The 14,531-nt window shown below is 42.7% G+C and overlaps 1 protein-coding gene across 5 annotated transcripts in view; it reads left to right on the top strand.

Moving 5' to 3' along the window:
* The window catches only part of CDKAL1 (CDK5 regulatory subunit associated protein 1 like 1), a 1,479,984-nt gene that overhangs the window by 1,404,429 nt on the left and 61,024 nt on the right, over positions 1-14,531 (top strand). The window lies entirely within an intron of this gene.

The following is a 14,531-nucleotide window of genomic DNA, read 5'->3' as shown; positions in this document are numbered from 1 at the left end:
GTTTAGTGCGCGCTAAATCGGCTAGCGCACCTTAGTAAAGAAGGGGGACAGTCTTCATCTGACTCTTCATCTTGTGTTAAAAATACATCCTATATACTCAGAGGTGATTGGACTGCAACAAACTGCATTTAAAATGGAGAGCAGGGAGTCAGGGGGAGGAGCCTGGTTAAGATGGAGTTCTGCAGAATGCCATTGCTCTTACAGACAATAAAAAACTTTTATTAATAATGACAGGAGTTGCCATTCAGCATATCACCAGCAATTGGAAAGATTACACCAGACTTAATTATACCTTCTGGTGGAACTCAATGTGCCATATATATAAAATGGAAAGAATAATTGCCATACAAAAAGGGAACTATAATAATTTTAAAAAGATTTGGGGACCATTGACAACATGTTGTAATGATTAAACATCATTTTTGCACAAAAAGTATGTTATAAGAATAGAAAAGGGGGGATGTATAGTTATATTACTGGTTTTTCAGTATCTTTGAATATAATATATATATATATATAATATGCTTGAATTATATTATTGGTGGAAGGGGAGGGCGGGGGAGGGGTTTAAATTTATATATTTATGATGATAATAGAAAAGATTTTCAAGTGATCTATATGAATCATTTGTTATATTATTGTACACTTGGTGTGAGATGTAAAAATGAATAAAGATTTGGAAAAAAAAGAATGCCGTTGCTCCATTTCTATATTTCCTAATGGTAAAGAGGAAATCTAAAACCCAAGTCTTTCCATCTGAACCCAGGTCTGTGTTGTCATTACCTGCCCAATGGACACTTTTGTGGCGCATGAACCTAGGATAGGTCCAGAGGAAAAGACCTTGGTTGGAGGCAGGAACCAGATGGAGGAATCCTTGATCTCTCTCGAGGCAGTCATTCTTTCTTCAGTAGTGCGAAGCCTGCCGGCACAGCCACCGTCTTGAGCTTTGTCATTAGGTGCGGCTGGAGGGGCAAATGAGGCAGCCCTGCTTCCTGCCCGTGTGGCAAGAGAAAAACCTGCAATACAAGTGACGCAGGAATGATCATTCCTGTAAACCACTTTGAACTGTAAGGCTTATGTGGTATACAAATACAAAATTATGTTATATTATCGCTGGTACCGGCTCTAGGTGGCTCATTGCAGCCAGAAGATGGGGTACAGGGACAAGCTGCTCCTCAAGGAACTACAGGTATTGGGAACAATGTAAAGGTGGGGTCTCAGCCAGCATTGTTCCCTTTGTAAAGACCTTCAGTTTATAATTTGGATACTATTTTGGAAGCAATTTCTTTGCAAGTCTCTTTGGGGATTCAAATACAAACCCTATCTTCGCATTGTAATGTAATACTTTTCTGAATCTACAATTTTGAAGATTAAAGTGAAGGAATTGGGGAATAAATTTGTAGAGCATACAACTAGACTGGAAACTCTGGAATCCCAGGGTCAAACCGGGATAAAAGACAGTGGGAATATTCACTTTGAACTGGAGAACTTAGAGAATGCAGTTAGACGACAGAATCTCAGAGTAATTAATTTTCCTAACGTGTATTTATTTATTTAAAAATTTATATACCGTTTACAACCAGCATATATATTTATTCCGTATCTGCTATTGAAATGTTTACAAGGTATTTAATTGAGGTATAAAAAGTTTCAGAATCTTTCTATCATCTGATTTCTAAGATTTATTACCTACCTCAGATGGAAAAGAAAACTGCTTCTAAGCTACAAAGTCTCTTAGTAGACAGTTTAGATTTGGTCATTTTCCTGGAGAGATTGGACATATAGGCATTGGCTCCAGCCACATTATTTGTTCAATTGGCGTTGGACTCTGACAGAGACTGGTTGCTTAAAATGTTTTTTTAAGCACCAAGATGTTTTGTTTATCTATCTATCTATCTATCTATCTATCTATCTATCTATCTATCTACCTAATCAAATGTATCTCTGTGTGTATGTGTATGCATGTTTGTGTGTTCCAGCATAACTCTGAAACACATGGAGAGATTTCAACCATGTGGGGGTGGGAAGGGGGTGACTTAAAAATTATCAAAAACAGCAGATATTACTGTCTAATCCATATATGCATGGAGAAATTTCAACCAAACTTGGTACACATATGACTTACTACCTGTGAAAAAATTATGTGGGGGTGGGACATGTAAAAATCGATCCAATACCAGAAAATTGAGATAAATAAATATCTGGACATCGCCGGATGATCAGCTAGTGAATTATAAAATTTGAATGTACCCAGATGTATCTAGGGTTATACCCAGATGAAGAGAAGACAATTTCTATTTCTGCGACCTCAGGTCTTGCACATAGGAGCAACATTTGTACTTGATACCCTTGTAAATGTGTGATTACCCTTCAGGGATTTAGTTATGCTTTCTTTGAATTTTCACAACTAATTTCTGGCAAGGTAGCGGCTTCTTCAAGTACTCCTCTAAGACTGCTGCCACAATCTTTGCAATGAGTAAATTAAAATCCAACCTCAGGTTCTGTCTGTTTTCCTTCATTTGAAAGTATGTTTAATAATTAATTGACAATTTCTTCCTTTTCTTGTTGCTCCTCCCTCATTAATTGTGGGCTAATTAATAGTGCATAAAAAGTTTTGTATAAAATTATTTTATATATTTGTGTAAATTATTTTGTATATTTTGTAACTAGAGCATATTATTATTTTTCATTTGCACAGTTTATTTCTGAATGATTTGTCTTATGTATAAGTCTGATGACTTTATTTTTCTGTACTTTCAACCAGTGGCATACCTAGCATATGTGGCACCCGGGGCCCATCATTTTTGACCCCCCCCATCTATATGAAAAATATATATTTTTAGTAACAATCCACATATCGCACAACAAGAGTGTACCTAGGAAAAGGCAGCATCTTAAACACTGCAGTGAGCACTAGAACACCAACACGTACATTATAAAACTAAACAAGCCAGATCCCGCACAGTCAATTGATCCTGCAGTCGATGCCAACTGAAAACTATGTCCTTTTCATACACACAGAACAGAGATACACCCTCCCCCAATATGGAATAATCACAAACTAAACATAGAAATATGTAGACAAAAGTTAAACTGAACCGCCAAGAAACCAGACTCTGCATACAATGCAACACCACAACACCACAAAAACAGTGACACATGTCCCCTAATACTGTGCAAAATATAAAGACAGTAGATGTACATTTGAAAAAACTGATACATAACAATCACCACTTTACAAATTAACAAATAAAAATAAAACAAATAATGAGAAATAAGAAAATACCATTTTATTGGACTAATCCATTTTTCAATTCTTCAGAACAGTACAGTATACTGCTGTTATGCTATTCTGTCCTGAGGAAAGGGGTGTAGTCCAAAAAATTGCCTTATTTCCATTTCCTATTTATAAACTTTTATCAATACAGTTACAATACTACTTGATTCTAAGTAAAGCAACAAAAAAAATCTTTCTACCTTTTGTCGTTTCTGCTTTAATCATCTTCTCTCTCTTCTTTCTATACAGCGCTTGTCCTCTCTCCCTTCCATGCAACATCTGCCCTCTCTTTGCCCCTTCCACCCAGCTTCTGCCCACTTTCTCTACCCCTTCCATCTACTGCCCACACTCCCTCTGCCCCTTCCATCTACTGTCCACCCTCTCTCTCTTCCATATGGCATCTTTCCTCTTTCTATGTCCCTTCAATAAACTGTATATCTGGGGTCCCTTCTCTCCTTTGCACATGATTCATTTCAGCTTCACCCCCTCTCCATTTTTCTGTCTCCACCCCTCCCCTATGCTATGGCATCTCTCTCTTTCTCTTCTCCTTTCCTTCCTTCCTTCCCACTCCACACCATGGTGTGGTATCTCTATCTCTATCTCCTTCACTTCCATCCCCCCATGCCATGGCATCTCTTCCTCCCCCTCCATGGTCTGGTATTTCCTTCCCTTTCCATCCCTCCCATGGACTTGGCATCTCTGGTTCCTCTCCCTTGTCTTCCGTCTCCCTTCTTCCCTCTCTCTCCCCAATTGGGTGCAGCAGCAGCAGCAGCATTTTTCTCACCCCCTTCCCTGTGCAGCAGTAGCATTTCTCCCCCCTTCCCTGTGCAGCATTTCTTCCCCCCCTTCCCTGTGCAGCAGGAACATCTCTTCCCTACCCAGCATGTCTGGCCAGTTCCCCTGCTCAAAGCAGCAGGCGTCTACACCTCACATGATCCGCGGTTGCGTTGGAAGCCTTCTCTCTGACATCGTGACATCAGAGGGAACACTTCTGATGCAGCCGCGGATTGCGTGAGGAGCCGATACCCACGGCTTTGAGCAGGGGAGCCGGCCAGAAGTGAAACAACCACCGGAGGGAGCACAAGCTGGGACGGACACCACTGTTTACAGAAGGAATGCCCACACTTTTTGGGCTTGCGAGTTACTTTTAAAATGACCAAGTCAAAATGATCTACCAATAATAAAATTAAAAAAAAAAACACAAAGCACACTGTACGCAGAGAAAATTTTAATTATCATTTATATTCGGGGGTGTTTCAAAGAGGTCAAGGCAGATGACTCTATACAAAGTCACTTCAGTAACAACTATACAAAAATAGACAAATACCCCCACCCTTTTTACTAAACCGCGATAGTGGTTTTTAGTGCAGGGAGCTGTGCTGAATGCCCCGCGCTGCTCTCAATGCTCATAGGTCCCCTGCACAATCCCTGCGCTAAAAACCACTATTGCGGTTTAGTAAAAGGGGGCCATAGTGCAAAATATAGACAGCAGATATAAATTCTCAAAACGGACACATTTTGATCACTAAATTGAAAATAAAATCATTTTTCCTACCTTTTTGTCTCGTGATTTCATAAGTCTCTGGTCCTTCTACTGGTGCTCCTTCTTTCTCCTCCTGGCCCCCCCCCCTCTTTTTTCTCTCTCCCCTGCCTCCCTCTTTATTTCTGCCTTTCTTTCTCTCTCCCCCTGGCCCCCTCTTTATTTCTGCCTTTCTTTCTCTCTCCCCCTGGTCCGCCTCTTTATTTCTGCCTTTCTTTCTCTATCCCCCTGGCCCCCTCTTTATTTCTGCCTTTCTTTCTCTCTCCCCCTGGTCCCCCTCTTTATTTTTGCTTTTCTTTCTCTCTCCCCCTGGCCCCCCTCTTTATTTCTGCCTTTCTTTCTCTCTCCCCCTGGCCCCCCTCTTTATTTCTGCCTTTCTTTCTCTCTCCCCCTGGTCCCCCTCTTTATTTTTGCCTTTCTTTCTCTCTCCCCCTGGGCCCCCTCTTTATTTTTGCCTTTCTTTCTCTCTCCCCCTGGCCCCCCTCTTTATTTCTGCCTTTCTTTCTCTCTCCCCCTGGCCCCCCTCTTTATTTCTGCCTTTCTTTCTCTCTCCTCCTAGCACCCACAAAGCCATCGTGCCGATTTCTCCACTTCCACGATTCTTTCCTTACCCCCACCCCCAAGCCGGCAGCCGATTTCTCCCTGCTCCTTCCCCGAGCTAGGCCTGACATGTACAAGCATCGGGCCCACAAGATTTCACATCCGGCATCAGTTCTAACGGGGAGGAAGTTGCCGGCCAGCCAGACAGCGATTGGCTGGGCCAGAACTTACCCTCCGACGTTAGAATTGACGCCGGAGGTGAAGCCTTGTGGGCCCGACGCTTTTTCCCCGCCCACCAGCCTGCCTCATCTTTTGTCTTCACCTACCAGTTACCAGCCGGCCAGGTTAAGGAATGACGCTGCAGGGGAGCCGGTGCCAGGATGCGGTGGTGAGCGGCAAAATAGGGAAGGTGGCCGGCTGTGCACCCCCTTGGGGCGTGCACCCGGGGCGGATCTTCACCCCCCCCCCCCTTAGTACGCTACTGCTTTCAGCTATGTTTCCAGGGCCTTCTTGTCCTTTGACTGTTTTTCTCTCCATCTTCATGTTCTGCCTTGCATCCATCTTTGACATTAACTTAAATGTTCAATTTTTCTGCTTTATTTTCAAAATCTACGTTTCCAAGTCCTACCTTCCCTTCCTATCTCTCTCTTCTTCCGTCCTATTTCCATGGTCTGGCATCTCTTTCCTTCCTTTGTCTCCCTCCCTCCCTCCTTCCTTCCTTTCCCCTGGTCTGGCATCTGTCTCCTTCCCTTCCCCCATGCCCTGGCATCTCTCCCTCCCCCTCCATGGTCTGATATCTCCTTTCTTTCCCTCCCTCCCATGAACTTGGCTTCTCTTGTTCCTCTCTTCTCCTTCCTTCCCTCTCTTTCCCCAATTGGGTGCAGCAGCAACAGAAGCAGCATTTCCCTTCCCCCTTTCCTGTGCAGCAGAAGCATTTCTCTTCCCCTTTCTCTCCCCCTCCCTTTCCCTGAGCAGCAGCAGCATTTCCCTTCCCCCTTTCTTGTGCAGGAGAGGCATTTCTCTTCCCCTTTCCCTCCCTCTCCCTTTCCCTGTACAGCAGCAGCAGCATTTCCCTAGGGTCCCCCTTTCCTATGCAGCAGAAGCATTTCTCTTTCCCTTCCCCTTCCGTTTCCTTCCTTGTGGAGCAGCAGCATGTCTGGCCGGCTCAGTCCATCGTTCTGTTCAAAGCCACGGGTGGCGGCTCCTCGCAAGATCCGTGCCTGCGTCTGAAGCCTCTCTGATGTTGTGACGTCAGAGAGGCTTCCGATGCAGGAGTGGATAGCGCGAGGAGCCGCCAACCCGCGGCTTTGAACGGAACGATGGACTGAGCCGGCCAGACACGCTGCTGCTCCACAAGGAAGGGAAGGGGGAAGAGAAATGCTGTCTTGATCGCGTCCAGACCGCAGGCCGCAAAATAGACCTGGAGAGCCGCATGCGGCCCGCGGGCCACGTGTTTGAGACCGCTGCTTTAGATGGAGTGATGCGGCAAGTGGCACAACTAGCTTGCAGGCAAGCATGCGTACTGGTACAGGTTGGTTTTGTGGTTTGTTTGTTTTTTCAGACTTCAGAGTCGGAAAACCTGTTGGCTCTAGTTTTGGAAAAGAAAATATCTGTGCAATGTGGGACTGGTAGTACGGTTTGTCTTCCACCTTTGAGAAGTCTTTTTGTGAGGCAGAGAGCTGAGCAAGACATCATAAAAATTTACATTGTAGCAGCTGGTTTCCAGATCTATAGTCACTGAAATTAGTTTCTCTTGTGAGCAAAATGGGACTTGGGGGGGATCAGTTGGAAATAAAAGTAAAATAATGCTGCAAGGAAGACACTGACAACATTGTACTATTGCAGTAGTAAAAAAAGAAGCAGGGACGGCAGTATTATAAGTCAGCATTAGAGAGTTTTGATAGTTCAGCATCCTAGATTTGTTTAAACCCTATATAGTCCATGCTCGTTATTCATGCATTCACGATGCATGATTTTACCTATCTGCAACTGCATCAATAGCCATCGATATTTCCCATTTGCACCCCTGTGTTCGCATATTCGCAGACTGGTGCTTAAAAAAAATCAGCTTTTTTGCTTTCACTTTTTTACCTTGCGGTCAGGCTTTGCTTCCAGATAAAGCCCCCCCAAGTGTCCGAAGAGTGAATTACAAGTACTTCAAGTGCTATCCCTTGCAGGAACCTAACCCTTTTTTCCCAATAGGATCCACTGTTCACTTTACGCTGTTTTGAGGCGCAACGCATACTGCTGGAACCTAACCTCTATTTTCCCAGTTTGTTATTTGCAGTTTTGCGGTTCGCAATCAAATTTGGGAATCATACTACTGTGAATAACAAGAATGGGCTGTATAAACTTGCTCAGATTGTAAAGAATTGTAGAGAATTGCAGTGTTGGCTTCTAACCCTGAGGTCATAACATTATTCAGCTTAATCAGAATCTCTGCTTAAAGACTGTTTACCCCATAATCCTTAGTTGACTTTGAAGAACAGTGACCTGGTTTGAATCTGCATTATTACAAAGCAAAAAAGGTAATAACGGGGGGGGGGGGGGGGGGGGGAACCAGGTATTAGTTGGCATAGTCCATGATGGCAATTGTCTGGGTGGTAGTTGGTAGGTGATAATCAACCAGGTGGCTACTTGCTGGATACAAATATTCATATATTGAGAGCCATGAAACTTAGATATCAGCACAATACACATTAAAGTAACTTATTAGACATGAAAGGTAAAGCAATGGAACCGAACTAGACAAAAGTGGATGACTAAGATGAAGAAAAAGGTTACATGTGCTATTGGAGAAGGTACGTGCAACGGATCTCAGAGCACATGTAGTAAGCTTGTCTGGTTGCAGTATGTGCATAAATTAGTTATATACAGTATGCATTTATATAGAAACACGCAAAAAAATGCAAAGGGAAACCATGTCAAACAGTTAGGGCTGATCAATTAATGTATTAATATTTTAACTAGCTTTAAAAAAAAAAAATAACAATGCCTGCATTAGGGGGGTCAAGCAGGGCTACTCCAGGAGGGCTCCACAGGCAGTATGTCCTTTACTTCTCCCTCCGCCCCCCCCCCCCCCCATCCAAAGCTCCCCACTCACCTTTTAAAATTCAAGGGTATCTCTGGTGCGGCAGCAATTTTCAATAGGTGCCCATGGCCTCCTAGGTGCTCTTCCTCTGTCATGGCCCGTCTCCCCCTATGATGCTACTTCCTGTTTCTGGTTGAATGGGCCGCAGTAGAGGAAGAGTGCTGAGGAGGCCGCAGGCAGCATTTGAGAATTGCTGCCACACTGGCAATTCTCTTGAATTTCAAAGGTATGGGGGGGCTTCACACTGGGAGGAAAAGGGAAGGGAATCCCATCCGCAGGGGCCCATTGGAGCTGTTCTGCATGACACCCTCACTCCCAATGCTCCTGATTTTAAATGGAGACATGCAGGATGGGAGGGCATTTGTTAGACCTTGGTGGGAGGGAGGGAGGGAAGACATAGGAAGGGAGAGATGCTGTATGGGAAGGCAGTTGGGAAGAGAAAGGTAGAGATAGTAGACCCGAAAGTGGTAGAGATAGAGGGAAGGAAGAAGAAGGGAGAGATGCTGGATGGGAGGTCAGTTGAGAAGAGAAAGGAAGAGTGGTGGATGGGGGGTGGTGGGGATGGAGAGAGAAATACTAGAAGGAAAGGCATTTGATGGATGAGGACATTAGGGAGGGAGCAGGGAGGACAGGAATTTCTGCCCTGGGCCCCAGCAGGTCTAACACCAGCCCTGCCTTAAAGTCCTGCTTCCTCTGATCCCCTCTCCTCCTTTCCATTGCCTCAAGTACAAATTTAGATTCTAATTCTCATGGAGACAGAATATCGAGGGCTCCTTTTACAAAGGTGCATTAGGGCCTTAACACGCAGAATAGCGCGCGCTAAAATGCCACGCGCGCTAGCCGCAACCGCCTCCTCTTGAACAGGTGGTAGTTTTTCAGGAAGCGCATGCTAAAAACGCTAGCACACCTTTGTAAAAGGAGCCCCTAGTGTACCTGAATGTTGTTCACCTACAGTTATTACTGTTGTTAACTGGTTGTTCAAAGGAGATGTTACGATCTAAAACAATTCCCAGATATCTGAAGTGTTCAAGAGATGGTTTGGGCAACAGACCGATAAGCCAACAAGCTACAGATTTTGAAGGGTTTAAGTAAGACCAGATTAATTTGTAGAAAGCCAAGAGACAATTAGATAGACAATAGTTCAGCAAAGTTATTTCAGGATTTAGTGGACAGATATGGAAAATAGGTAAGATTGTCATTTGCATAATAGTATGTACTCAGTCCCTGGGATTGTATAAATAATGCTAAAGTTCTTAGAAAAAATATTGAAAAGTAAGGGAGAAAGAATGCAACCCTGGTGAACACCTGAGAGAAGTGGTAAAAGTGGAGAAGAGACCATGGAAACCAACTCAGAGAAGGTGTGATTGTGGAAAAATGAGGCAAACCATTACAGAATGGCGTCAGTGATAGCAGAAAGTCAAGAAAGAAGTAGAGAGTGGTCCACAAAATCAGTGGCAGAAGATAAATCTAAGAGATAGCTCAAGCAATTTTACCATCATCAAAAGCAATATAAAGTTCATTTAAGAGAGATGTGAAAATGGTTTCCGTTAGAGTTAATTTGTCACATACTATGACAGCAATGCACCTCTCTTAAACCACTGTATGCTGGGTATGATTTCAGCTTCTCAGATTTACCACTGAGGTTTGCAATAGGAGTTCATAAGATATAATATGCATAGGCAACATATTAAGATATGCTTGAAAGCTCCTTTTAATCAGGGCAGTGGCACCCAAAACAATTTTCAGTCACAGTTTATCAGACTTTCTATCTTCTGTCTCTCTATGCATTGTACAGAACAGTTGCTCAGCCCTGACAATTCTCTCAGCAGCTTTGTACCATATGTATTTTTTCTGAGAGTCTTTAGGAACACAAGGCAGCAGAGGGAGCATCATTTCAGCTATATTTAGCAAGTTTGTGGCTTCATAAGAGGCTTGGAAGCTGGGTAAGAAGGAAATGGTCAGTAAGAAGAGGTGATGTTGAGAAACCTCAATGTAGATTCTGTGAAATCAAGACAGTGTGCAGGCATGAAGCTTAGGAGTGATAGCACTTGTGACATATGTACCAGGTCACTATACGTGAATAACCCAAGTATAAGATGTTGTAATATTATGATTTCATTCTTGTATGATTGTGCTGCAGCTGCACATTAGTATAAATTATATGGCTCATATTTTCTCTATATGGTTTTGATCTAGCCTTTGCATCTTTTACTTGAAAGATTTTAAAAATTATGGTTTTCAAAGTGTGGGTGTGTCTTAACCAGAAAAATCTGCATTTATGTGTTTGGAGGGGGGGTATTAGCACAGCATTTAAACATTAAAGATCTGTTTTATGTACTCCTTAGTGTTAATTAGCTTTTTAGCATTAAAAATTTAATAAAACCTTTAACAGCTACTAATTTTCTCACTTTGATAGCTCTTTGGAGGTCAATTATTTCTTGGAGCCAGTGGCAGAGAAGTCAGCATTACAGTCTATTTTTTAGGGAAAGATAAAAGAGAGAAATAAATGGGAAGGAGAGACTGAGTAGCTGTTCATAGTGCCATAATGCACCCCCACCTAGCCAGAGAAATGGAATGAAATTTAAACATTTTTCTCCCTGGCATGACTCCCTTAATCTTGCACATCAGTGTTTTAATTGCATGTAGGATCAAACTATAGGGCAAATGGTCTCCACCTGCTTTCCATCAATTACAAGCTTTGATCTAACAGCTTCCCTTTAAATCTTTTAAGTAGCACAGGACAAACTGGCCTTTTGAATGGGAACCAGGAGTTTAAAATTATTGCAGTGTATTTCCTCTCATTCCAGGCAATGGGTCAGCAGGCAATTCAGGTGTGCTAGGTTTCATGTGTTATATGTGGTGTTTGGAGCAGTGACCTGAGAAAAGCATGAGCGGAGGCACTTGCTATTGAATTTAGGTTTCATTTCCAAAGGCACTGAAGTGAATGGCTTTATTAGTTCAGGATGGAGCACTTCTGAAAGCAAATACAAATTGCACTCATAAGGTTAAAGGAAGCTTAATAATTAAGTTAGAACCTTTGAAAACGGATCTAATTTCAAATAGATCAGCAAACCATGCTAGAAATATATAAGAGGTTCCCTCACTGTTTCCTCATCATTTGCCTCAGGGAAAATGTGGCCATTATAATTACCTTTCTAATTAGGTCCATTGGTGTTTTACCTGCTGTGTTGTTACCACTTAACAATAACTTCAGATCATGGGATTATACACTGGAAGAGCATACATTAAAAAAATACCATGCATCTCAAATATTTCTATTCCCAACTAGCCTATGGTTAGAGCACAAGTTTGAAAACCTGTGAAACCCAGTTCAAATCCTACTGCAGCTCCTTGTGACCTTGAGCAGTTCACTTAACCCTACATCCTTATGCAAACAGTATACAATTCTTTATGAAAGGGTTAAGCACCTCAGCTCACGAGTTACTTGCAGAAGACATCAATCATTTTCTTCTTTCCACCCCTTTGTCTCTCCAGGCAGCAGCCCTCTCTTCAGTCTTAACTTCTGCAAGCAAGGGCTTCTTTTACTAAGCTGCGATAGCGTTTTTAGTGTGCACAGAATTGCCGCACGTGCTAAACCTGCGCTACACAGCTAGAACTAATGACAGCTCAATGCTGGCATTAGCGTCTAGCGTGCGCTAAAACCGCTATCGCAGCTTAGTAAAAGTAGCCCTAAATTTTATTTATTTTTGAGATTTAATCTATTATTGTTCGAGGCTTCCCTGTGCTAAGAGGTCCCAAGTAATCCAGGGCCAGCTCTGCCTGGGAGAAGGACCAATTATCCCAGGACTAGCAGACAGCATATTCTCACATATGGGTGACGTCATCCACGGAGCCCGGTACAGACAGTATGAAAGTGAACTATCACTTTATTTTAAGAAACCTTGCGACTGCCCGCACCATGCATGCGCGAGTTCCTTCCCACTTGACGCCCACTTGCGGTACCTCAGTTTTTTCATTTTCTGCAGAGTAAAGAAATCTCTTTTGAACTGACTCTGTTAGTCAGAGTTGCCTTCCTGCTTTTGCATATTTTATCTTCTTGTTTTATCTCATTTAATTTGTTTTCTTTGAGTTTCTTTGCTTTTATTTTCTAAAAAAAATATTATTTTGTTCTAAGTCTTCGGACTTCGGCCCTTCAATTGTTTCTTTTTTTCTCAACGAGTTTTGTTTCTTTCATGCATTGAGTTTAATCTCACTGAAGAGAGCCTGCAATAGGATTTTAAAAGTCCTGCAGGTGTCAATGGCCTATTTCGATCACCGATCCGCATAATTGGTGTATCCAATGTTGTATTTGGTGTTCCACACTGAAACAGCACTCCATTAAGGCCCGTCAGATTCAAGCAGGAGAAGCTGTTTGGCTCGAGCATGGACACCAGGGTACCAAAGCCATCAACGCTACCTCATGCATTGACATTGGCATCTGGGAGTCTCTTCATCAATGAAGTCTAATACTAAAGATTCTACTTCCCAACAAGTATTGAAGGTCTCTACAACATCAATTCTCTCAATGCAGGCCGCTCATTGACACCACCGTTCTATATCGCAGGATGTCTTCCCCTCTAGGTGTGCAGCCTCATCGAGGTCATCCTCTCCGAGACATCAAGACCAGCTAGTGAGCCTTTAGTACTGGTGCATGCTGCTTTGCAGCAGTCGCTGGCCTTGACAGCATTGAGTTCCTTGAAGTGGGCCATAAGGCGACATCATAGTTCTGAAGACCCTCCAGTTGTCTCTCCTATATGGTATCCCAAAAGCAAACAGGGAAGCAACAAACTATAATATTAGCACATTCCCAAAGAATAGCAAATGCAAAAAATAGAGAATAGAAGTGGCTCAAACTATATTGAAAGGTGATTTTTATTTTATTTATCACATTTTTTTGTAGTGCTCAGAGATCCTCACATTGTCAGACCTCGGGACAAGCTCGAACAGATGAACGTCTGTATCTATCACCTCTAATCATTGCACTTTGTTTTAATATTTAAAGAAAATCCAAAAAGTGAGAAGCGTAAGAACTATATCTCCTGTATGGTGTTCATCGCCTTTGAAGTTATCCATACCAAGACAATCTGCGACACCAGTGATACCGCCTGCTGAACCATTGGTACTGTTATAGCCCTTCCGGCAGAAGCTCAATGACTTCTTCCACAGGGAGATTGCCACTGTTTTTAAATCCATAGTATGCGTCTTCTGTAATCAACTCCCTCGGTACCGGGCCCTTCGGAATATGACACCTCAAGGCTCTGCGGTACCGCTACTATTGATCCATTGCAGCACTAAAATACTGCTCAAGGAACTCTTCCAAGGCATCGCTCTTTTGTTTCCCGGCACCGATAGCTCTCTAGGCATGATACTTCTACCACTTCTACGTCATCTCAGTGTTCGCCTTCAATGCATCGACTAGCTCTTCACATTATATGACCTCTTCTTCCCTGGATCATTCCAAATCAAAACAATCATCTGTTTTGAAGCAAAAGAAAGGTCTTCATTGGGACACTTCGGACTCCTTACTGGACCGGTACTGGAAGAGGTGCAGGGCTTAATGCAAACATCCTTTTCCATAGGGCTTTTCTGATTTCATGAACTCGCAGTATGAGGTTTCCTTTTCTGAACCTGAATCTTTTGACATCCTCACTATTCACCAACAGTTCATCATCTGATGGACTTGCCTTTACTGCTTGTATTAATCAACTATAAAAAGACTTATCAGTTACACTGGAGGCTGATGTATCATCTTCTGCATTTCTGGATATTTTACATTTTCAAGAACTTCCTCAGGAATTCTGCCAGTTGCCAATACATGACCTGTTTAAACAGATCCTATTCAAGAATTGGGAAATGCCTTTATCAGTCAAGACTGCTCTGAATCATCTCGATTCCCTTTATAAACTTTCCTTCTCCAGGATTTGATAGTTCTCATCTTCCACATCATTCACTATTAGTGGAATCAACACTTAAGAAATACTTCAATACCAGGGTGTATACTTCAGTACCTCCAAGTCGTGAGAGCCATACCAAGGACGCTTTTGTTCATCACCTTTATAAAAATTCTATGCTATTGAATTACT

This window comes from Geotrypetes seraphini, chromosome 2, assembly GCF_902459505.1.
Source record: "Geotrypetes seraphini chromosome 2, aGeoSer1.1, whole genome shotgun sequence".
Taxonomy (NCBI): domain Eukaryota; kingdom Metazoa; phylum Chordata; class Amphibia; order Gymnophiona; family Dermophiidae; genus Geotrypetes; species Geotrypetes seraphini.
Note: the sequence above shows the minus strand (reverse complement) of the source record. Positions and strands in the feature narration are given on the sequence as shown.